Genomic DNA, 25310 nt, shown 5'->3' with positions numbered 1-25310 from the left:
CAGCTGTGAGGGCACTGAGGGCAGATAAGGAGGCGTTTGGTAGACGAATCTGTTCGCAAGTGACACTATCTGTGATCTGAGAATCCATGTCCTGCTTACAAAGGAATCGAAGCATTATGCAGATCCAAATCTGTTCCTCAGTGAGTCACAGTCAGTGTCATTTATTTAGACTTTTATTATACAGCATCACTTCATCCAACACCACTGAAAAGAATTATTGACTAGTAATACCAATGTCAAAAAACAAAACCGTCAGACACCAGCATGTTTTATTCTATACGGACACTTTGCTACTCAGTGGTGCTTTATATTTTATGTTTCATGCAGAGATAAATGTTGTTAGTAGATCTTCTTTAATAACTAATTAATACTGTATTAATTAATCAAATCATACATCACTTTTTCCTGTTAGATATTTTTTATTTCTTTTTTGTATGATGTTAGACTCTTTACTTACTAGTTGTAACTAAAATAAAAATATTCTTGCAATTCTGAATGCTTTTCAAACTTGTTGCATTAATTAAATAACTATTAAGTATCTCCTGGGATGGCATGTTGGTGCAGTGGTTAGCACTGTTGCCTCATACCTCTGGGACCCGGTGCGGAATTTGCATGTCCTCCCCATGTTGTCATGGAGTTTCCTCCAGGTACTCCGGTTTCCCCCCACAAGACATGCTGAAGCTAATTGGAATTACTGAGTTGCCCTAAATGTACATTTAACGTACCCTATTAGAGCTGGACTCACTTGGCTTCACAATCTCTAGTTTAATGTGGAAGATCATATTTTTCCATTATGTCACACAAATTCATACATTATCTAACTTTGCGCAGTTAGTTTCCTCATTAAACATGTCTATCCTTTATACGGGCTTATACGTAGACAACGTCACAATCACTAGGGGCTTATGTTGTCCTTGCATACAAGGCTGTGCAATACACACGGTCACCGGATGAGTCTGCAGAAGCCGGTCATATGCTGCCTGGACGTCGGTCCCTTGATTTGATCCGGGGGCAGCACTCCGCACAGCGCCACGGGTAGCACGGATGGTTCCCTCTTCTGCAGAGGAGGCACTGAAATACAAACAGTTTAAGATTAGTGTTCAGTTATGAGGGCTTTGATTGTGTGTGTTGAAAGTCCGACAGCAAACATAAATCATGCTTACCTTAAGTCACCTGCCAGCTTGCTCAGCAGCTTACTGGCTGCCACCACATTTTTAGCCGTCGCAGCAGAATGACTGAGATAATCAGCCACCAAAGTCTTTTCAGAGTCTGTCATGTTCTTGCTGGCTGTCCCAAATACTCGCCGGGCAGTCTGGCTGGTCATCGGGTCCAGCTGGTATCTAAAGTTCAAAATTAACATGGCCTTTATTAATACTTCTCACATGACGCCTGATAACGTGTATTCAGAACATATTGTGGGGGAAATGCATCACGATGGTTAGCTTACCTTTGGTGCAGCCGGTGGAGGTCGGCTGATGCATTGTATATCGGCCTCCCTGAGGAGGAGACAAAGAACCTCTCATCTCCCCCCTGGTGATCGGTGGTTCTTTTGCTCCAATTGGAGGCCAGGAGCTGCGGACGCACGTGACTGAAGTAGGTATCAAACCACTGTCCACAGAGGAAAAACATGAACAAGGATTTAATTTTGAAAAGGTGCTGTTTGGTTGGGGCAGAAAATATGAAATAAATCTCAACCAGTTTGAATAACTTACCTTCTCCTCCTCAGAGGATAGGGCAAACGCAGCCACTCGCCGTGTGGACGATCTGTGCTCCTTTACCCCAATGACCGTGTAGCCCGACTCGTCTCTGGTCCTCTCCATCCACTCCTGGACCTGCACAAAACAAGGACGTCACACTGATTAATAAAGGTAACGGCAAAAGTGTCAGTGACAGACAAAAAAAAGAGTACAATACTTACAGTCATGTGCTCCACCACGCCTGCTTGCTGGAGATGCTTCAGGATGACAATGGCCTCCAGGTAGTTGAGCAGGAGGCAGCACTCTTTCAACTCCAGGGGTGTTTCTTCTGGATAAACCTTTCCGACGATCGCCAAGAAGTCGTGCTTGGCAGCCCTCAGCACGGCCCAGCAATCTTCTGGATTCAGAGGGTTCTTCTCTGTCAGAATGGCATGCCTATAGAAAAATCAATTATTCTCAATCCTGATTTATACAGTCCACATTTTAAAATGCGAGTAAGACGGAGGAGACTATGGGCAGAATTTATAAGCAAATCATGATGTCAAATGAAATATAACAATGGAACTTACCTCCTTTGAATGATCTCCTTACATGCCAGCTTAGCACAGCTCAGCTGTAGTGAGCTCAGTTCCTCCATGAAGAACTTGGCGTCGTTCCACAGTCCTCTTCTGTCGTGCCGGAGGTCGGTGATGACAGTGTGGTACTTCAGGAATCTGTCAGAGGAAGTACGGGTATCTAAGTATTCATATGTACAACAGTGGCGGAGCTACAATTTTTTACATGGGATGGCCACTGCTATTTCAGGGGGTCCAGACACACACACGCACTGTACTCATAAAGTTGAAATAGTAAATTAAGGAATTCAAAAGTTTTATTTTATTTTATTAATTCAAAATATGAAAATATAATAATTTACTCATCATCTACTCACTTTGTTGGGAGTTAATAAGTAATGACAGGATTTCATTTTTTTAGTTGAACTTTTCTGAAGCTCAGCTTAAATTCTAACATTGGTTGAAACATGTGATTGCCTGGTAGATGCTCTGTCCTGCTGGTGGACCTGAAGTCTGACCACATTGACTCTGACTAGTCTCAGGTATGGAGCTGCTGTGGGATCCAGTGCAAAGGGTAGGGTCTGTTTGAACCTGATCTGCCTGTTTCTGCTTCTTTATAAAGAAGTCTGATATCTCGCCCTTTCTTTTCATGTTTAATTGACCTTGTGCAAAAATATTACAGTCTGGCTACATCTGATCCAGTTAGAAACACACATTAAAATCAGAAACCGATCTAAATAACATTATTCTGAAGAAAGTATATGAGCTGGCTATTACATTTCAACTACATTTAACTCACAAACAGCTAGCCTAACATTACTTCCCCATATTAGCAAAATATTTGAGCATCATAAATTAAATATAATAACTTAAATACATGGTATGTGTATGTAATACTAGCACATATGAAGTATAGCGTTAATTGTCTAAAGTGCGAATTGATCTCTCTAATCTCATTAAGTTAACTGATGTTGTCGGCGCCTCGTTAACTTACACAGCGGATAGTAAATGTTACTCAGCAAACAAACCTTACAATAAACTATAAAACGTATTTCAAATATGATGTTTTATTATTCGTCTTACCTTGAAACCATGCTATTGTCTTCGGCTCGTCTTTGATTTGAAAATAGCTTGAGCAGCGTTGCCGGCAAAATTCAAAAACTTCTTTAGACAAATGAGATGTCAATCAGCATCAGGAACTGCCAGCAGCAAATAAAATTTTGGAGTGGCACCCAGGGTGGCCAATCGGATGTCAGGGGTGTCCAGTGCCACCACGGACACCCCTCTGGTTCTGCCACTGGTAAAAAGTTAATGTAAATCACCTATTACCCACTGTAATCCTTTCTATACCCACCCCTGTAGACTTCACAGAGCATCACTGCCAACAAAATAAGAGGGTTACAGTTAAAGAGGGTAAAAAATTCATGTAAAACTTGCCAATCCAGGTTTTCAGCACCATGGACAGCAACCTAATGTTGTTTAAAAGGCCATTATTATGCTCATATTCACTGTTCAGAATTAAATTTTTAGGGTCTACAAGAATATATTTACATGCTTCAATGTTCTAAAAGCACATATTTTTTCTCATAATGTACATCTCTATTCACCCTCTGCCTGAAATGCTCCATTAGGGTTTTTAATCCCGCCTGGGTGATGAGCCTGCTGTGCCCTGATTGTTCAGCGTACCCTACATACCCCTACAGACAGATCCTTGCAGGTAGGCAGCCAATTAGGATTGTGTTACGAGGTGGATGTGTTGGCGCCCACTCCTGGGTTATTCCCTGCCCTGTGATGGGCTGGTGACCATAACACCTGAACTGTTGACGGTAGTTTGGCTTGATGGCAAAAACCCTGGAAACCCTCGTGTCTGTGCTTCCTTCCAGGTCTCCCTTTTAGCCAGGCTACCATAGTTACTTCAGTACTGCCGGAGGTTAGGTTAGGTGTAGGGCAATAACTCTTCTCCATCTTCTCTTTTCCAAGCTGATCCCGAGCCAACACTACACTGCTTGAACCCTCACCTGGACTCCTTGGAGATAATGTTACGTCCTGCTGCTGTTCGCTCCGCCCCCTCCACCAAGACCACTTGGCTCGGCCCTTGCTCCGCCTCCCCGTCTGGACCCCGCCCACCTTTCCCCGCAAGCCGGCCGTCACTTCCGTCCGGCGGAAGTGAAAAGCCGGACAGAAAGTACCCTCGAGAGCTCTGCTCATATTTTGGATTGTGTTTTGGTTTGCTTATTTGAATGATTATTGTGTATGACGGTTTTGGTTTCTCGGATTACGATTTCTCGCTTTGCCCTTCTCTGTACTTCTGCCCTGGTTTTGTTTGATTTCTGGTTTTCGATCTTTCGCCCGGTTTTTGGTTTACGACTTCGCGCGCCCCTCGGACTTTACGCTTTGGCTTGTATGTGTGTTTGTGTATGTATCTGGTGCGTAGGGAGTGGTTGCCGTTTTGTTTTGTTATACTTTGTGTCCCCTGATTTGGATAGGGAGTTAGGTATAGGTTTTGTTGTTTCTGTGTTCTTTGGTAGTTCAGTTAGACTTGGGTTTCGTTCGGTAGTTGGGGTTTTGTTTATTGTTTTGGCCTTTATCACTCCTGAAGCTCTTGCACCAGGTTTGCTGTTATGTGTCTGTCTTGCGTGAATAAAATATAAAAAAAACTATAAAAATATCCCCTTTGTCCACGTGTGTTCCCTTGTACACCACACCCTGTGTTCCCCTTTCCCCATTCCCTTCCTCTGTTACACCCTAACCCCTAGACAGGGTCGTAACAGAATTGGGGGCTCGTCCGGGATCCCATTGTCTGGGATTTCACTGTTTTGCATCATCCCTCTGTTGTCACTCGGTTGCTGTGTGTTTTTCGGGTTTGCTTGGCGGTTTACCTGTGGTAGGGATAGTTTGTGTAACTAGGTTTAGTATGGCTACGTTCGACCTGCTTGAGTTTACGCTGAACCCCACAGCGGAACAATTTGAGGCTTGCAGGAAGTCTGACCTGGTAGCCATAGCGGGATTCTTCAACGTGGTGATCCCTGTCGGTGCCTCGAAGCAGGTGATTAAGCAGGTCCTGCACGACGAGTTGGTTATGCAAGGAATCCTGCCAGAGCCTGGAGATCTCTCGGGTGTTGCACCTAGCCCAGCCCGGTCGCCTACGACGGCGGAAGCCGGAGGCCCGGTGCCAGGGTCTCGCATGGATCCCAAGAATCTCGGCTCGTCTAAGGAGGAGATCCTCCTCACAATTCGGCTGAGAGAAACCGAATTGGAGATTAAGAAGCAGGACTGCCAAGCCCAAATCTTACGAATTAGGGCTTTGGAGATGGAAGCAGAGCGGGACGCTGCCGTGCAAAGGGCGAGGGTAGGCCAGCCACAGCCTGTTCCTCCGCCGCGGAAGGTAAGCTCGCCCCTTGAAACTGCTCGCTCCACCGCTCGTGCCGGTGTAGGTTCGCCGGACGAGAACGTGCGTCCTAATCCTCAATCTCCGCTGGGTTTAACTCGATCTCCTGAAAAGGAGAACATTGGATTTGACGTGAGTCGCCATATTGGACTCGTGCCCATATTTAGAGAAAATGAAGTGGATGCATATTTCCCTATCTTCGAGCGCATCGCGACCACTTTGAATTGGCCCAGGCACCTTTGGTCGCTTTTGCTTCAATGCAAACTCGTAGGGAAAGCTCAGGAGGTATGTTCGGCTCTTGGATTAGAACAGAGTCTAGATTATGATGTGGTGAAGGCCACTGTTTTAAGGGCTTATGAGTTAGTGCCCGAAGCATACCGGCAGAACTTTCGGAAGCTTTGTAAATCCGCCCAGCAAACTCACGTGGAATTCGCTCGGGAGAAGTCACTCCTCTTTGATAAGTGGTGTACCGCTAGTGGTGTGACTGACTTTGACCATCTCAAGGAACTGCTTTTGTTAGAGGAGTTTAAGAATTGTGTACCCGACCGTGTAGTCGTCTACTTGAATGAACAGAAAGTTACGACTCTCGTTGAAGCTGCTACCTTGGCTGATGAGTTTGTACTGACGCACCGTACTGTGTTTGCCCCTACCCCTTTGCCACGCAAACTTAGTCCTAGACCGATGTCGGAAAAGGCTACTCCGGTAACCTCGTCTACGGAAACCCGTGCTTGTTACTATTGTCATGAAATTGGTCACCTCATTTCAGTTTGTCCTGCGTTACAACGCAAGAACACTCGTTTAAATGTGAAAAAGGTTCTTGCAACTGATTGTGTTCCCGTCTCTGATGCTCCGATCTCACCTAACTCTGTGGAACCCTCCTTCCAGCCGTTTGTATTCCCTGGTTTTATTTCTCTGATGAACTCTGATGTTAAGTGTCCTATTATGATCCTACGGGACACTGGTGCTGCTCAGTCCTTCATTTTGGAATCTGTGTTGCCCTTTGATAACTCTTCTTATGCTGGTTCTGATGTGTTAGTTCAAGGTATTGAACTAGGAACCATGAGAGTGCCTCTCCACCGGGTTTGCTTAGAGACTAATGATTTTTCGGGTGTTGTAAAAGTTGCTGTTCGGCCTCGACTCCCTGTTTCGGGTGTATCTTTTATTTTGGGGAATGACATTGCGGGAGGTAAGGTAGTTCCTCTACCTGAGGTAGCGTCAGAACCGGAGAGTGGCTCTGACAATTTAGAATTTGATTTCCCTGGTGCTTTTCCCGCTTGTGTCCTTACTCGTGCTCAAGCTAGACAACTAGCAGACATCGACCTGGCTGATTCCTTCATGGCTGAACGAGAGGTATCTATTCCGTCCCCATGTGCTAGTCCCCTACTTGTAAAAGACCCAGAATTACCTCAAGCTATAGATGAGGTATGTACTCGTACGGATCTGATCGCAGCTCAAATAGCTGACCCGTCTCTGACGGAGTGTTATGATTTGGCCGTAGAGAAAGCAACCTTAGCAGACCATTCGGTGGCTTACTTTGTTGACCGTGATCTGTTAATGAGGAAGTGGACACCTCCTCAGTCTCCAATGGAGTGGGCTACGGTGTTTCAGGTGGTTGTTCCGTGTTCCCACAGAAACCAGGTATTAGCTTTAGCTCATGATCACCCATGCTCTGGACACTTAGGTATTAGAAAGACGCTCGCTCGTGTACTAAAGTACTTCTATTGGCCTGGTATAGATATGGAGGTTAAGAAATACTGTCGATCTTGTCACATTTGTCAGCTGGTAGGGAAGCCAAATCAGGTGATTCCCCCTGCGCCCTTGCGTCCTGTCCCAGCTATCGATGAGCCAGTAACCTTGTGGCGGATGCCCTCTCACGTTCCTGATGGATTTGTAATTTGGTTGTGTAATTGTATATTGTGGATTTTAGTGATGATTGTGAAATGTGTTTTTGTATACGATGTTAAATGGGTTAGAAATTGTGAACCCTACGAGGTTCACACTTATGGGGGGGGGTGTTACGTGCCGTTGTTTTTACCCCGCCTCCACGTGCGAACTCCGCCCACGACTGTGCCCGCTACTTGCTTCTCGCCTGCTAGCTCGCTCTCTGTTCGCTTTTGCTTTGTTTGATTGATCGTGTATGACTGTTTTGCCCTTGACTTCCGATTCTCGCCTCGCCCTTATTTGTACTTTCGCCTTGGTCTCTGATTGCTTGATTGGTTTTGGACTTTCGCCTGTGTTTCGACTTCGCCTCTCGGTTTTCCCTTTTGATACCTTTGCCTCGGCTTGGTGTTTCGTGTTTCACTAGGTGTGTAGGGAGTGTCTGCCTTTTTGTTTATTCGTTAACGTGGGGATTATTGTTTGTTTGGTCAGGGAGATAGATTTAGGCATTGTTGTTTCGTTTCACCATTTTCTTTGTGTTCACTTAGGTAGCTCAGCTTGGGTTACTCGGTAGATGTGCTTTTGTTTGTTTCTTTGGCCTTTGTCACTCCTGACGTTCGTTACACCTAGTGTTTGTATTGTGTTTGTGAAAAACTATAAAAAAAACTATAAAAAAAGACTCCCTCTGTGTCCCGTGTTCCCTTCTCCTAGCCCTAGTTGTCCTGTCCTCCCCAATCCCTCCTTCCCTTTCACTTTGTTGCGGTCCAACCCTAGACTGGATCGTAACAAAATTGGGGGCTCGTCCGGGATATGAACCCGGGACCTCCGCAGGGGAGCGGGGGGAATAATTTGGTTCGGCTTTCCGACTATTTGGCAGGCATGGCACGAACGACAGTATCTTTTTATGTCTGAATTTATTCCTGGCCAATAGAAGCACTTGGTTATGCGGGCGAGCGTCTTCCTAATTCCAAGGTGACCTGAACACGGGTGATCGTGAGCTAAGGCTAATACTTGAGGTCGAAGGGGACATGGAACAACCAAGCCTGTGGACGCCAAAGTCCAAGCAATTACGTCGTTCCCCATACCAAAGACAAAGAAAGACCTTCGCCGCTTCCTGGGGATGGCGGGTTATTACCGCTGTTTCTGCCGAAATTTTTCGGATGTCGTTTCACCCCTAACCAATTTACTCCGTAAGGACGCCCAAGTGAATTGGTCTGCTGAATGCCAATCTGCTTTCGACTCGGTAAAATCCCTGCTTACTAGTTCCCCCGTGTTAGCTGCCCCTGACTTTGGAAAGCCTTTTAAATTGGAGGTAGACGCCAGCGGTACTGGAGCCGGCGCTGTCCTTCTCCAAGAGGACGCCGCGGGTTTAGACCATCCGATTTCATATTGGTCAAAGAAATTCGTGAAGCACCAGTTGGGATACAGCACGATAGAGAAAGAGGCCCTCGCGATGTTACTCGCTTTGCAGCACTTCGAAGTGTACGTAGGTGATAGTCCCCAACCTGTGACCGTTTTTACTGATCACAACCCCCTTGTGTTTTTGAACAAAATGTGTAATTCCAACCAACGACTAATGCGCTGGTCCCTCATTGTACAGGCATTCAACCTACAGATTGTCCATAAGAAAGGTACTAGTAACTTGGTGGCTGACGCCCTCTCACGCGTATGACCTTTTTGTATATACTGGGGTAATATACCCTGTTTCTAATTAACTGTGTTTTGTGGAACCTATGAGGTTCACACTTGTGGGGGGGGGTGTTACGTCCTGCTGCTGTTCGCTCCGCCCCCTCCACCAGGACCACTTGGCTCGGCCCTTGCTCCGCCTCCCCGTCTGGACCCCGCCCACCTTTCCCCGCAAGCCGGCCGTCACTTCCGTCCGGCGGAAGTGAAAAGCCGGACAGAAAGTACCCTCGAGAGCTCTGCTCATATTTTGGATTGTGTTTTGGTTTGCTTATTTGAATGATTATTGTGTATGACGGTTTTGGTTTCTCGGATTACGATTTCTCGCTTTGCCCTTCTCTGTACTTCTGCCCTGGTTTTGTTTGATTTCTGGTTTTCGATCTTTCGCCCGGTTTTTGGTTTACGACTTCGCGCGCCCCTCGGACTTTACGCTTTGGCTTGTATGTGTGTTTGTGTATGTATCTGGTGCGTAGGGAGTGGTTGCCGTTTTGTTTTGTTATACTTTGTGTCCCCTGATTTGGATAGGGAGTTAGGTATAGGTTTTGTTGTTTCTGTGTTCTTTGGTAGTTCAGTTAGACTTGGGTTTCGTTCGGTAGTTGGGGTTTTGTTTATTGTTTTGGCCTTTATCACTCCTGAAGCTCTTGCACCAGGTTTGCTGTTATGTGTCTGTCTTGCGTGAATAAAATATAAAAAAAACTATAAAAATATCCCCTTTGTCCACGTGTGTTCCCTTGTACACCACACCCTGTGTTCCCCTTTCCCCATTCCCTTCCTCTGTTACACCCTAACCCCTAGACAGGGTCGTAACAATAACTACATGAAACCAACTGGGACTTTAAAACTTTCTTGATTTAATTAGTGACTGGGCCGATACCTGGCAGATGAAATTTAACATAGACAAATATAAGGTACTCCATATAGGGAGCAGAAATATAAAGTACAGGTATTTTATGGGACCTACTGAAATAAAGGTAGCTGATTATGAGAAAGAGCTTGGTGTGTATGTTGATGCTTCCATGTCTCATTCTCGCCAGTGCGGGGAAGCTATAAAAAAGGCCAATAGGATGTTGGGGTATATCTCCAGGTGTGTGGAGTTTAAGTCAAGGGAGGTAATGCTAAGATTATACAATTCCTTGGTGAGACCTCACCTAGAATATTGTGTGCAGGTTTGGTCGCCATATTTTAAAAAGGACATTGCGGCCTTAGAAAAGGTGCAGCGTAGGGCCACAAGAATGATTCCTGGTCTTAGAGTAATGTCATACAAGGAAAGGTTAGTTGAGCTAAATCTGTTCAGCCTCAAGCAAAGGAGACTGAGGGGGGACATGATCTAGGTCTATAAGATTCTAACAGGTTTGGATGCTGTTCAACCGAATAGTTACTTCAGCATTAGTTCAAATACAAGAACTCGTGGTCATAGGTGGAAATTAGCGGGAGAACATTTCAAACTGGATTTAAGGAAGCACTTCTTTACACAGCGTGTAGTCAGAGTATGGAATAGTCTTCCTGTTAATGTAGTGCAAGCTGAATCCTTGGGTTCCTTTAAATCAGAGGTAGATAAGATTTTAACAACTCTGAGCTATTAGTTAAGTTCTCCCCAAGCGAGCTCGATGGGCCGAATGGCCTCCTCTCGTTTGTATAGTTCTTATGTTCTTATATGGAATCAAATTATTGTCAATGTTAATGCAGTTTCAGAATCAGAATAACTTTATTGTCATTGTAACAAGTACAACGTAATTAGGTGCAATCCCCATGTCGGACATAAAGAATTTATATAAATAACAACATGTCAGTGTAGACAACATTCACTCTACATGGGACAATATTGCACGAGTCCTTATTGCACATGAGGTAGAATTGAGGTGAAGAAAAAAAAATTAAATTAACTGATATTCAATGCCCTGATGGCAACAGGGTAGAAGCTGCTGTATAGTCCATTTGTCCTAGCTTTAATGCTCCTATATCTTTTGCCTGATGGCAGCAGTTGGAACAGATCATGAGCAGGGTGTGAGGGGTCTTTTAAAATGTTTTTCGCTCTGCTGAGGAAGCGTGAGTTGTGCAGTTCTTCTAGAGTGGGTAAATGACAGCCGATGATCTGCTGGGCGGTTCATACGATCCTCTGTAATGTTTTTCTCTGTGCTAGTGTACAGCTGGAAAACCACGTGCAGAGGCAGTAGCACAGGATGCTCTCAATGGAACAGCGATAGAAGGACACCAGCAGTTTTTGAGAGATGTTGTTTTTCCTGAGTACTCTCAGAAAGTAAAGTCTCTGCTGGGCCTTCTTTGCCAGTTCTGTTGAGTTTGCGCCCCAGGACAGGTCGTCAGTGATACGAACACCCAGGAAGCGGAAGTCCAACACCCTCTCCACTAGAGGTCGACCGATATATCGGCCGGCCGATATATCGGGCCGATATTTAGCATTTTTTAATGTATCGGCATCGGCCGATATCCGAGTGCACTACGCCGATTTTCAGACAGGCACGTCTGCGGGCAGCCCAGTGTTATTGTTGCTGTGGAACACGTGACCCATGCTGCCTTGTGCAGGACCACAGCCAGAAGTTTTGGAAGAGTCCTGGGATAAAACGGTAAGGCTTAAATTCTGATCTTTCAATGACCTGTTTATTTAAGTAGTTTGCTATGAAATGTTGCTTTAAAAGAAAACGCGAATTACGCTATTGGGAACTGGGGTAATGATAATGAGCCTTCAACCAACTGTAGCTTACAGGTAACATTAAGGATCATTGATTCTAATAGAGTTCGTTTTGTGCGCTTATTGGTGGGCTCACAGACGTTTTTTAATCGTTAAAAATCATTTTAATTGTTAACATTTTAATTATTACCATATCAGCCCGATGTTATCAGTTATGTTTTTTTTCTTGTGTCGGAGAGTTTCACTCTGTGAGTGTGTGGGGCGGAGCAGGCAGCTCTCAAATACTGCAGCGTGTGTGAGAGTTGCGTTACTCTGCCCTGATCACAGACAGCGCCGTCCTCGGAGACACAGAGCTGCTAAGAACGATGCATGGCGGAGAAAAGTGTTTGTTCGAAAGAGTGGTTACCATTTACTTGAGCTGATGCTGACAATGGTCCTTCTGTGCAACTTTTTTTCATTTGAGACCGGAGATTCAAACAATTTGTCAGAAGTCTAGATAAAAAGTGCATGACTTTGCGCAGTTAGTTTCCTCATTAAACATGTCTATCCTTTATACGGGCTTATACGTAGACAACGTCACAATCACTAGGGGCTTATGTTGTCCTTGCATACAAGGCTGTGCAATACACACGGTCACCGGATGAGTCTGCAGAAGCCGGTCATATGCTGCCTGGACGTCGGTCCCTTGATTTGATCCGGGGGCAGCACTCCGCACAGCGCCACGGGTAGCACGGATGGTTCCCTCTTCTGCAGAGGAGGCACTGAAATACAAACAGTTTAAGATTAGTGTTCAGTTATGAGGGCTTTGATTGTGTGTGTTGAAAGTCCGACAGCAAACATAAAACATGCTTACCTTAAGTCACCTGCCAGCTTGCTCAGCAGCTTACTGGCTGCCACCACATTTTTAGCCGTCGCAGCAGAATGACTGAGATAATCAGCCACCAAAGTCTTTTCAGAGTCTGTCATGTTCTTGGTGGCTGTCCCAAACACTCGCCGGGCAGTCTGGCTGGTCATCGGGTCCAGCTGGTATCTAAAGTTCAAAATTAACATGGCCTTTATTAATACTTCTCACATGACGCCTGATAACGTGTATTCAGAACATATTGTGGGGGAAATGCATCACGATGGTTAGCTTACCTTTGGTGCAGCCGGTGGAGGTCGGCTGATGCATTGTATATCGGCCTCCCTGAGGAGGAGACAAAGAACCTCTCATCTCCCCCCTGGTGATCGGTGGTTCTTTTGCTCCAATTGGAGGCCAGGAGATGCGGACGCACGTGACTGAAGTAGGTATCAAACCACTGTCAACAGAGGGAAAACATGAACAAGGATTTAATTTTGAAAAGGTGCTGTTTGGTTGGGGCAGAAAATATGAAATAAATCTCAACCAGTTTGAATAACTTACCTTCTCCTCCTCAGAGGATAGGGCAAACGCAGCCACTCGTCGTGTGGACGATCTGTGCTAGAGGTCGACCGATATGGGTTTTTCAATAGCCGATGCCGATGACGATATTTAGGAGTCAGGGTCAGCCGATGGCCGATATATGCTGCCGATATTTTTTGCCCGAAAATTGGACGTTTTCCCCTCTATTTGCATGATAAAATATCACATTAATAATAACAAACGATACACAAAATATCTCAACTTAGCATTTATTGAATACTGACTTGTGTTAATTTAAATATAAACTTAAATAACAAAAACACAATACAACTTATAAACAACTTAAACTTATAAACAATAAAGATAGCAGCATCAGAATCTCTTTAGCAGCAAACTCATTCTTCAGCTCCCAAGCTCACCAGTCTGCTGCAGATATTGCATCTGGCTTTTCCTGGTGTTGGCTTTGTGAAATGCTGCCATACAGGATTAGATTTTTGTTCAGCCATCAGACAGCAATTACTAAAACAGAAGAATAAATGCAAGGTTAGAATTTTTATTATAGTACCTTCATCTTCAATTCATTCTACAATTCCAATATTCCATGCACATTACAACAATTACACTCTAATACATTTTGAAGAAAAAAAAAACACTAAGTGCATCATGGTATGATGAGTAGTGTACAGACTGTACACTAACATGTTGTTTCTGTTGTTAGCAGACAGATAGCTTAAAGCCAAATTCACAATCAGAATCTAGTGATCCCGGAAAATAAAATAAAATAACTGTGGTATTGCACAGCCTTGTATGCAAGGACAACATAAGCCCCTAGTGATTGTGACGTTGTCTACGTATAAGCCCGTATAAAGGATAGACATGTTTAATGAGGAAACTAACTGCGCAAAGTCATGTACTTTTTATCTAGACGTCTGACAAATTGTTTGAATCTCCGGTCTCAAATGAAAAAAAGTTGCACAGAAGGACCATTGTCAGCATCAGCTCAAGTAAATGGTAACCACTCTTTCGAACAAACACTTTTCTCCGCCATGCATCGTTCTTAGCAGCTCTGTGTCTCCGAGGACGGCGCTGTCTGTGATCAGGGCAGAGTAACGCAACTCTCACACACGCTGCAGTATTTGAGAGCTGCCTGCTCCGCCCCACACACTCACAGAGTGAAACTCTCCGACACAAGAAAAAAAACATAACTGATAACATCGGGCTGATATGGTAATAATTAAAATGTTAACAATTAAAATGATTTTTAACGATTAAAAAACGTCTGTGAGCCCACCAATAAGCGCACAAAACGAACTCTATTAGAATCAATGATCCTTAATGTTACCTGTAAGCTACAGTTGGTTGAAGGCTCATTATCATTACCCCAGTTCCCAATAGCGTAATTCGCGTTTTCTTTTAAAGCAACATTTCATAGCAAACTACTTAAATAAACAGGTCATTGAAAGATCAGAATTTAAGCCTTACCGTTTTATCCCAGGACTCTTCCAAAACTTCTGGCTGTGGTCCTGCACAAGGCAGCATGGGTCACGTGTTCCACAGCAACAATAACACTGGGCTGCCCGCAGACGTGCCTGTCTGAAAATCGGCGTAGTGCACTCGGATATCGGCCGATGCCGATACATTAAAAAATGCTAAATTTCGGCCGGATATATCGGCCGGCCGATATATCGGTCGACCTCTAGTGGAGAGGGTGTTGGACTTCCGCTTCCTGGGTGTTCGTATCACTGACGACCTGTCCTGGGGCGCAAACTCAACAGAACTGGCAAAGAAGGCCCAGCAGAGACTTTACTTTCTGAGAGTACTCAGGAAAAACAACATCTCTCAAAAACTGCTGGTGTCCTTCTATCGCTGTTCCATTGAGAGCATCCTGTGCTACTGCCTCTGCACGTGGTTTTCCAGCTGTACACTAGCACAGAGAAAAACATTACAGAGGATCGTATGAACCGCCCAGCAGATCATCGGCTGTCATTTACCCACTCTAGAAGAACTGCACAACTCACGCTTCCTCAGCAGAGCGAAAAACATTTTAAAAGACCCCTCACACCCTGCTCATGATCTGTTCCAACTGCTGCCATCAGGCAAAAGATATAGGAGCATTAAAGCTAGGACAAATGGACTATACAGCAGCTTCTACCCTGTTGCCATCAGGGCATTGAATATCAGTTAATTTAATTTTTTTTTCTTCACCTCAATTCTACCTCATGTGCAATAAGGACTCGTGCAATATTGTCCCATGTAGAGTGAATGTTGTCTACACTGACATGTTGTTATTTATATAAATTCTTTATGTCCGACATGGGGATTGCACCTAATTACGTTGTACTTGTTACAATGACAATAAAGTTATTCTGATTCTGAAACTGCATTAACATTGACAATAATTTGATTCCATATAAGAACATAAGAACTATACAAACGAGAGGAGGCCATTCGATTTGTTAAAATCTTATCTACCTCTGATTTAAAGGAACCCAAGGATTCAGCTTGCACTACATTAACAGGAAGACTATTCCATACTCTGACTACACGCTGTGTAAAGAAGTGCTTCCTTAAATCCAGTTTGAAATGTTCTCCCGCTAATTTCCACCTATGACCACGAGTTCTTGTATTTGAACTAATGCTGAAGTAACTATTCGGTTGAACAGCATCCAAACCTGTTAGAATCTTATAGACCTAGATCATGTCCCCCCTCAGTCTCCTTTGCTTGAGGCTGAACAGATTTAGCTCAACTAACCTTTCCTTGTATGACATTACTCTAAGACCAGGAATCATTCTTGTGGCCCTACGCTGCACCTTTTCTAAGGCCGCAATGTCCTTTTTAAAATATGGCGACCAAACCTGCACACAATATTCTAGGTGAGGTCTCACCAAGGAATTGTATAATCTTAGCATTACCTCCCTTGACTTAAACTCCACACACCTGGAGATATACCCCAACATCCTATTGGCCTTTTTTATAGCTTCCCCGCACTGGCGAGAATGAGACATGGAAGCATCAACATACACACCAAGCTCTTTCTCATAATCAGCTACCTTTATTTCAGTAGGTCCCATAAAATACCTGTACTTTATATTTCTGCTCCCTATATGGAGTACCTTATATTTGTCTATGTTAAATTTCATCTGCCAGGTATCGGCCCAGTCACTAATTAAATCAAGAAAGTTTTAAAGTCCCAGTTGGTTTCATGTAGTTATTGTTACGACCCTGTCTAGGGGTTAGGGTGTAACAGAGGAAGGGAATGGGGAAAGGGGAACACAGGGTGTGGTGTACAAGGGAACACACGTGGACAAAGGGGATATTTTTATAGTTTTTTTTATATTTTATTCACGCAAGACAGACACATAACAGCAAACCTGGTGCAAGAGCTTCAGGAGTGATAAAGGCCAAAACAATAAACAAAACCCCAACTACCGAACGAAACCCAAGTCTAACTGAACTACCAAAGAACACAGAAACAACAAAACCTATACCTAACTCCCTATCCAAATCAGGGGACACAAAGTATAACAAAACAAAACGGCAACCACTCCCTACGCACCAGATACATACACAAACACACATACAAGCCAAAGCGTAAAGTCCGAGGGGCGCGCGAAGTCGTAAACCAAAAACCGGGCGAAAGATCGAAAACCAGAAATCAAACAAAACCAGGGCAGAAGTACAGAGAAGGGCAAAGCGAGAAATCGTAATCCGAGAAACCAAAACCGTCATACACAATAATCATTCAAATAAGCAAACCAAAACACAATCCAAAATATGAGCAGAGCTCTCGAGGGTACTTTCTGTCCGGCTTTTCACTTCCGCCGGACGGAAGTGACGGCCGGCTTGCGGGGAAAGGTGGGCGGGGTCCAGACGGGGAGGCGGAGCAAGGGCCGAGCCAAGTGGTCCTGGTGGAGGGGGCGGAGCGAACAGCAGCAGGACGTAACACCCCCCCCCACAAGTGTGAACCTCATAGGTTCCACAAAACACAGTTAATTAGAAACAGGGTATATTACCCCAGTATATACAAAAAGGTCATACGCGTGAGAGGGCGTCAGCCACCAAGTTACTAGTACCTTTCTTATGGACAATCTGTAGGTTGAATGCCTGTACAATGAGGGACCAGCGCATTAGTCGTTGGTTGGAATTACACATTTTGTTCAAAAACACAAGGGGGTTGTGATCAGTAAAAACGGTCACAGGTTGGGGACTATCACCTACGTACACTTCGAAGTGCTGCAAAGCGAGTAACATCGCGAGGGCCTCTTTCTCTATCGTGCTGTATCCCAACTGGTGCTTCACGAATTTCTTTGACCAATATGAAATCGGATGGTCTAAACCCGCGGCGTCCTCTTGGAGAAGGACAGCGCCGGCTCCAGTACCGCTGGCGTCTACCTCCAATTTAAAAGGCTTTCCAAAGTCAGGGGCAGCTAACACGGGGGAACTAGTAAGCAGGGATTTTACCGAGTCGAAAGCAGATTGGCATTCAGCAGACCAATTCACTTGGGCGTCCTTACGGAGTAAATTGGTTAGGGGTGAAACGACATCCGAAAAATTTCGGCAGAAACAGCGGTAATAACCCGCCATCCCCAGGAAGCGGCGAAGGTCTTTCTTTGTCTTTGGTATGGGGAACGACGTAATTGCTTGGACTTTGGCGTCCACAGGCTTGGTTGTTCCATGTCCCCTTCGACCTCAAGTATTAGCCTTAGCTCACGATCACCCGTGTTCAGGTCACCTTGGAATTAGGAAGACGCTCGCCCGCATAACCAAGTGCTTCTATTGGCCAGGAATAAATTCAGACATAAAAAGATACTGTCGTTCGTGCCATGCCTGCCAAATAGTCGGAAAGCCGAACCAAATTATTCCCCCCGCTCCCCTGCGGAGGTCCCGGGTTCATATCCCGGACGAGCCCCCAATTTTGTTACGATCCAGTCTAGGGTTGGACCGCAACAAAGTGAAAGGGAAGGAGGGATTGGGGAGGACAGGACAACTAGGGCTAGGAGAAGGGAACACGGGACACAGAGGGAGTCTTTTTTTATAGTTTTTTTTATAGTTTTTCACAAACACAATACAAACACTAGGTGTAACGAACGTCAGGAGTGACAAAGGCCAAAGAAACAAACAAAAGCACATCTACCGAGTAACCCAAGCTGAGCTACCTAAGTGAACACAAAGAAAATGGTGAAACGAAACAACAATGCCTAAATCTATCTCCCTGACCAAACAAACAATAATCCCCACGTTAACGAATAAACAAAAAGGCAGACACTCCCTACACACCTAGTGAAACACGAAACACCAAGCCGAGGCAAAGGTATCAAAAGGGAAAACCGAGAGGCGAAGTCGAAACACAGGCGAAAGTCCAAAACCAATCAAGCAATCAGAGACCAAGGCGAAAGTACAAATAAGGGCGAGGCGAGAATCGGAAGTCAAGGGCAAAACAGTCATACACGATCAATCAAACAAAGCAAAAGCGAACAGAGAGCGAGCTAGCAGGCGAGAAGCAAGTAGCGGGCACAGTCGTGGGCGGAGTTCGCACGTGGAGGCGGGGTAAAAACAACGGCACGTAACACCCCCCCCCATAAGTGTGAACCTCGTAGGGTTCACAATTTCTAACCCATTTAACATCGTATACAAAAACACATTTCACAATCATCACTAAAATCCACAATATACAATTACACAACCAAATTACAAATCCATCAGGAACGTGAGAGGGCATCCGCCACAAGGTTACTGGCTCATCGATAGCTGGGACAGGACGCAAGGGCGCAGGGGGAATCACCTGATTTGGCTTCCCTACCAGCTGACAAATGTGACAAGATCGACAGTATTTCTTAACCTCCATATCTATACCAGGCCAATAGAAGTACTTTAGTACACGAGCGAGCGTCTTTCTAATACCTAAGTGTCCAGAGCATGGGTGATCATGAGCTAAAGCTAATACCTGGTTTCTGTGGGAACACGGAACAACCACCTGAAACACCGTAGCCCACTCCATTGGAGACTGAGGAGGTGTCCACTTCCTCATTAACAGATCACGGTCAACAAAGTAAGCCACCGAATGGTCTGCTAAGGTTGCTTTCTCTACGGCCAAATCATAACACTCCGTCAGAGACGGGTCAGCTATTTGAGCTGCGATCAGATCCGTACGAGTACATACCTCATCTATAGCTTGAGGTAATTCTGGGTCTTTTACAAGTAGGGGACTAGCACATGGGGACGGAATAGATACCTCTCGTTCAGCCATGAAGGAATCAGCCAGGTCGATGTCTGCTAGTTGTCTAGCTTGAGCACGAGTAAGGACACAAGCGGGAAAAGCACCAGGGAAATCAAATTCTAAATTGTCAGAGCCACTCTCCGGTTCTGACGCTACCTCAGGTAGAGGAACTACCTTACCTCCCGCAATGTCATTCCCCAAAATAAAAGATACACCCGAAACAGGGAGTCGAGGCCGAACAGCAACTTTTACAACACCCGAAAAATCATTAGTCTCTAAGCAAACCCGGTGGAGAGGCACTCTCATGGTTCCTAGTTCAATACCTTGAACTAACACATCAGAACCAGCATAAGAAGAGTTATCAAAGGGCAACACAGATTCCAAAATGAAGGACTGAGCAGCACCAGTGTCCCGTAGGATCATAATAGGACACTTAACATCAGAGTTCATCAGAGAAATAAAACCAGGGAATACAAACGGCTGGAAGGAGGGTTCCACAGAGTTAGGTGAGATCGGAGCATCAGAGACGGGAACACAATCAGTTGCAAGAACCTTTTTCACATTTAAACGAGTGTTCTTGCGTTGTAACGCAGGACAAACTGAAATGAGGTGACCAATTTCATGACAATAGTAACAAGCACGGGTTTCCGTAGACGAGGTTACCGGAGTAGCCTTTTCCGACATCGGTCTAGGACTAAGTTTGCGTGGCAAAGGGGTAGGGGCAAACACAGTACGGTGCGTCAGTACAAACTCATCAGCCAAGGTAGCAGCTTCAACGAGAGTCGTAACTTTCTGTTCATTCAAGTAGACGACTACACGGTCGGGTACACAATTCTTAAACTCCTCTAACAAAAGCAGTTCCTTGAGATGGTCAAAGTCAGTCACACCACTAGCGGTACACCACTTATCAAAGAGGAGTGACTTCTCCCGAGCGAATTCCACGTGAGTTTGCTGGGCGGATTTACAAAGCTTCCGAAAGTTCTGCCGGTATGCTTCGGGCACTAACTCATAAGCCCTTAAAACAGTGGCCTTCACCACATCATAATCTAGACTCTGTTCTAATCCAAGAGCCGAACATACCTCCTGAGCTTTCCCTACGAGTTTGCATTGAAGCAAAAGCGACCAAAGGTGCCTGGGCCAATTCAAAGTGGTCGCGATGCGCTCGAAGATAGGGAAATATGCATCCACTTCATTTTCTCTAAATATGGGCACGAGTCCAATATGGCGACTCACGTCAAATCCAATGTTCTCCTTTTCAGGAGATCGAGTTAAACCCAGCGGAGATTGAGGATTAGGACGCACGTTCTCGTCCGGCGAACCTACACCGGCACGAGCGGTGGAGCGAGCAGTTTCAAGGGGCGAGCTTACCTTCCGCGGCGGAGGAACAGGCTGTGGCTGGCCTACCCTCGCCCTTTGCACGGCAGCGTCCCGCTCTGCTTCCATCTCCAAAGCCCTAATTCGTAAGATTTGGGCTTGGCAGTCCTGCTTCTTAATCTCCAATTCGGTTTCTCTCAGCCGAATTGTGAGGAGGATCTCCTCCTTAGACGAGCCGAGATTCTTGGGATCCATGCGAGACCCTGGCACCGGGCCTCCGGCTTCCGCCGTCGTAGGCGACCGGGCTGGGCTAGGTGCAACACCCGAGAGATCTCCAGGCTCTGGCAGGATTCCTTGCATAACCAACTCGTCGTGCAGGACCTGCTTAATCACCTGCTTCGAGGCACCGACAGGGATCACCACGTTGAAGAATCCCGCTATGGCTACCAGGTCAGACTTCCTGCAAGCCTCAAATTGTTCCGCTGTGGGGTTCAGCGTAAACTCAAGCAGGTCGAACGTAGCCATACTAAACCTAGTTACACAAACTATCCCTACCACAGGTAAACCGCCAAGCAAACCCGAAAAACACACAGCAACCGAGTGACAACAGAGGGATGATGCAAAACAGTGAAATCCCAGACAATGGGATCCCGGACGAGCCCCCAATTCTGTTACGACCCTGTCTAGGGGTTAGGGTGTAACAGAGGAAGGGAATGGGGAAAGGGGAACACAGGGTGTGGTGTACAAGGGAACACACGTGGACAAAGGGGATATTTTTATAGTTTTTTTTATATTTTATTCACGCAAGACAGACACATAACAGCAAACCTGGTGCAAGAGCTTCAGGAGTGATAAAGGCCAAAACAATAAACAAAACCCCAACTACCGAACGAAACCCAAGTCTAACTGAACTACCAAAGAACACAGAAACAACAAAACCTATACCTAACTCCCTATCCAAATCAGGGGACACAAAGTATAACAAAACAAAACGGCAACCACTCCCTACGCACCAGATACATACACAAACACACATACAAGCCAAAGCGTAAAGTCCGAGGGGCGCGCGAAGTCGTAAACCAAAAACCGGGCGAAAGATCGAAAACCAGAAATCAAACAAAACCAGGGCAGAAGTACAGAGAAGGGCAAAGCGAGAAATCGTAATCCGAGAAACCAAAACCGTCATACACAATAATCATTCAAATAAGCAAACCAAAACACAATCCAAAATATGAGCAGAGCTCTCGAGGGTACTTTCTGTCCGGCTTTTCACTTCCGCCGGACGGAAGTGACGGCCGGCTTGCGGGGAAAGGTGGGCGGGGTCCAGACGGGGAGGCGGAGCAAGGGCCGAGCCAAGTGGTCTTGGTGGAGGGGGCGGAGCGAACAGCAGCAGGACGTAACATTATCTCCAAGGAGTCCAGGTGAGGGTTCAAGCAGTGTAGTGTTGGCTCGGGATCAGCTTGGAAAAGAGAAGATGGAGAAGAGTTATTGCCCTACACCTAACCTAACCTCCGGCAGTACTGAAGTAACTATGGTAGCCTGGCTAAAAGGGAGACCTGGAAGGAAGCACAGACACGAGGGTTTCCAGGGTTTTTGCCATCAAGCCAAACTACCGTCAACAGTTCAGGTGTTATGGTCACCAGCCCATCACAGGGCAGGGAATAACCCAGGAGTGGGCGCCAACACATCCACCTCGTAACACAATCCTAATTGGCTGCCTACCTGCAAGGATCTGTCTGTAGGGGTATGTAGGGTACGCTGAACAATCAGGGCACAGCAGGCTCATCACCCAGGCGGGATTAAAAACCCTAATGGAGCATTTCAGGCAGAGGGTGAATAGAGATGTACATTATGAGAAAAAATATGTGCTTTTAGAACATTGAAGCATGTAAATATATTCTTGTAGACCCTAAAAATTTAATTCTGAACAGTGAATATGAGCATAATAATGGCCTTTTAAACAACATTAGGTTGCTGTCCATGGTGCTGAAAACCTGGATTGGCAAGTTTTACATGAATTTTTTACCCTCTTTAACTGTAACCCTCTTATTTTGTTGGCAGTGATGCTCTGTGAAGTCTACAGGGGTGGGTATAGAAAGGATTACAGTGGGTAATAGGTGATTTACATTAACTTTTTACCAGTGGCAGAACCAGAGGGGTGTCCGTGGTGGCACTGGACACCCCTGACATCCGATTGGCCACCCTGGGTGCCACTCCAAAATTTTATTTGCTGCTGGCAGTTCCTGATGCTGATTGACATCTCATTTGTCTAAAGAAGTTTTTGAATTTTGCCGGCAACGCTGCTCAAGCTATTTTCAAATCAAAGACGAGCCGAAGACAATAGCATGGTTTCAAGGTAAGACGAATAATAAAACATCATATTTGAAATACGTTTTATAGTTTATTGTAAGGTTTGTTTGCTGAGTAACATTTACTATCCGCTGTGTAAGTTAACGAGGCGCCAACAACATCAGTTAACTTAATGAGATTAGAGAGATCAATTCGCACTTTAGACAATTAACGCTATACTTCATATGTGCTAGTATTACATACACATACCATGTATTTAAGTTATTATATTTAATTTATGATGCTCAAATATTTTGCTAATATGGGGAAGTAATGTTAGGCTAGCTGTTTGTGAGTTAAATGTAGTTGAAATGTAATAGCCAGCTCATATACTTTCTTCAGAATAATGTTATTTAGATCGGTTTCTGATTTTAATGTGTGTTTCTAACTGGATCAGATGTAGCCAGACTGTAATATTTTTGCACAAGGTCAATTAAACATGAAAAGAAAGGGCGAGATATCAGACTTCTTTATAAAGAAGCAGAAACAGGCAGATCAGGTTCAAACAGACCCTACCCTTTGCACTGGATCCCACAGCAGCTCCATACCTGAGACTAGTCAGAGTCAATGTGGTCAGACTTCAGGTCCACCAGCAGGACAGAGCATCTACCAGGCAATCACATGTTTCAACCAATGTTAGAATTTAAGCTGAGCTTCAGAAAAGTTCAACTAAAAAAATGAAATCCTGTCATTACTTATTAACTCCCAACAAAGTGAGTAGATGATGAGTAAATTATTATATTTTCATATTTTGAATTAATAAAATAAAATAAAACTTTTGAATTCCTTAATTTACTATTTCAACTTTATGAGTACAGTGCGTGTGTGTGTCTGGACCCCCTGAAATAGCAGTGGCCATCCCATGTAAAAAATTGTAGCTCCGCCACTGTTGTACATATGAATACTTAGATACCCGTACTTCCTCTGACAGATTCCTGAAGTACCACACTGTCATCACCGACCTCCGGCACGACAGAAGAGGACTGTGGAACGACGCCAAGTTCTTCATGGAGGAACTGAGCTCACTACAGCTGAGCTGTGCTAAGCTGGCATGTAAGGAGATCATTCAAAGGAGGTAAGTTCCATTGTTATATTTCATTTGACATCATGATTTGCTTATAAATTCTGCCCATAGTCTCCTCCGTCTTACTCGCATTTTAAAATGTGGACTGTATAAATCAGGATTGAGAATAATTGATTTTTCTATAGGCATGCCATTCTGACAGAGAAGAACCCTCTGAATCCAGAAGATTGCTGGGCCGTGCTGAGGGCTGCCAAGCACGACTTCTTGGCGATCGTCGGAAAGGTTTATCCAGAAGAAACACCCCTGGAGTTGAAAGAGTGCTGCCTCCTGCTCAACTACCTGGAGGCCATTGTCATCCTGAAGCATCTCCAGCAAGCAGGCGTGGTGGAGCACATGACTGTAAGTATTGTACTCTTTTTTTTGTCTGTCACTGACACTTTTGCCGTTACCTTTATTAATCAGTGTGACGTCCTTGTTTTGTGCAGGTCCAGGAGTGGATGGAGAGGACCAGAGACGAGTCGGGCTACACGGTCATTGGGGTAAAGGAGCACAGATCGTCCACACGGCGAGTGGCTGCGTTTGCCCTATCCTCTGAGGAGGAGAAGGTAAGTTATTCAAACTGGTTGAGATTTATTTCATATTTTCTGCCCCAACCAAACAGCACCTTTTCAAAATTAAATCCTTGTTCATGTTTTTCCTCTGTGGACAGTGGTTTGATACCTACTTCAGTCACGTGCGTCCGCAGCTCCTGGCCTCCAATTGGAGCAAAAGAACCACCGATCACCAGGGGGGAGATGAGAGGTTCTTTGTCTCCTCCTCAGGGAGGCCGATATACAATGCATCAGCCGACCTCCACCGGCTGCACCAAAGGTAAGCTAACCATCGTGATGCATTTCCCCCACAATATGTTCTGAATACACGTTATCAGGCGTCATGTGAGAAGTATTAATAAAGGCCATGTTAATTTTGAACTTTAGATACCAGCTGGACCCGATGACCAGCCAGACTGCCCGGCGAGTATTTGGGACAGCCAGCAAGAACATGACAGACTCTGAAAAGACTTTGGTGGCTGATTATCTCAGTCATTCTGCTGCGACGGCTAAAAATGTGGTGGCAGCCAGTAAGCTGCTGAGCAAGCTGGCAGGTGACTTAAGGTAAGCATGATTTATGTTTGCTG

General features: G+C 45.1%; 1 long non-coding RNA gene across 1 annotated transcript; it reads right to left on the bottom strand.

Moving 5' to 3' along the window:
• Positions 1-11037: 11037 nt before the first annotated feature.
• On the bottom strand, positions 11038-14877 carry LOC140583072 (uncharacterized). Its single transcript, XR_011985861.1, has 5 exons — positions 13648-14877; positions 13250-13431; positions 12985-13145; positions 12701-12877; positions 11038-12608 (listed from the first exon to the last, which is right to left on the bottom strand). It is a non-coding gene; the product is annotated as an uncharacterized lncRNA (long non-coding RNA).
• Between the last annotated feature and the right edge of the window lie 10433 nt (positions 14878-25310).

Source organism: Paramormyrops kingsleyae, chromosome 25 (genome assembly GCF_048594095.1).
Source record: "Paramormyrops kingsleyae isolate MSU_618 chromosome 25, PKINGS_0.4, whole genome shotgun sequence".
NCBI lineage: Eukaryota > Metazoa > Chordata > Actinopteri > Osteoglossiformes > Mormyridae > Paramormyrops > Paramormyrops kingsleyae.
The sequence above is the reverse complement of the archived record's forward strand: the minus strand, read 5'-3'. Positions and strand labels throughout refer to the sequence as shown.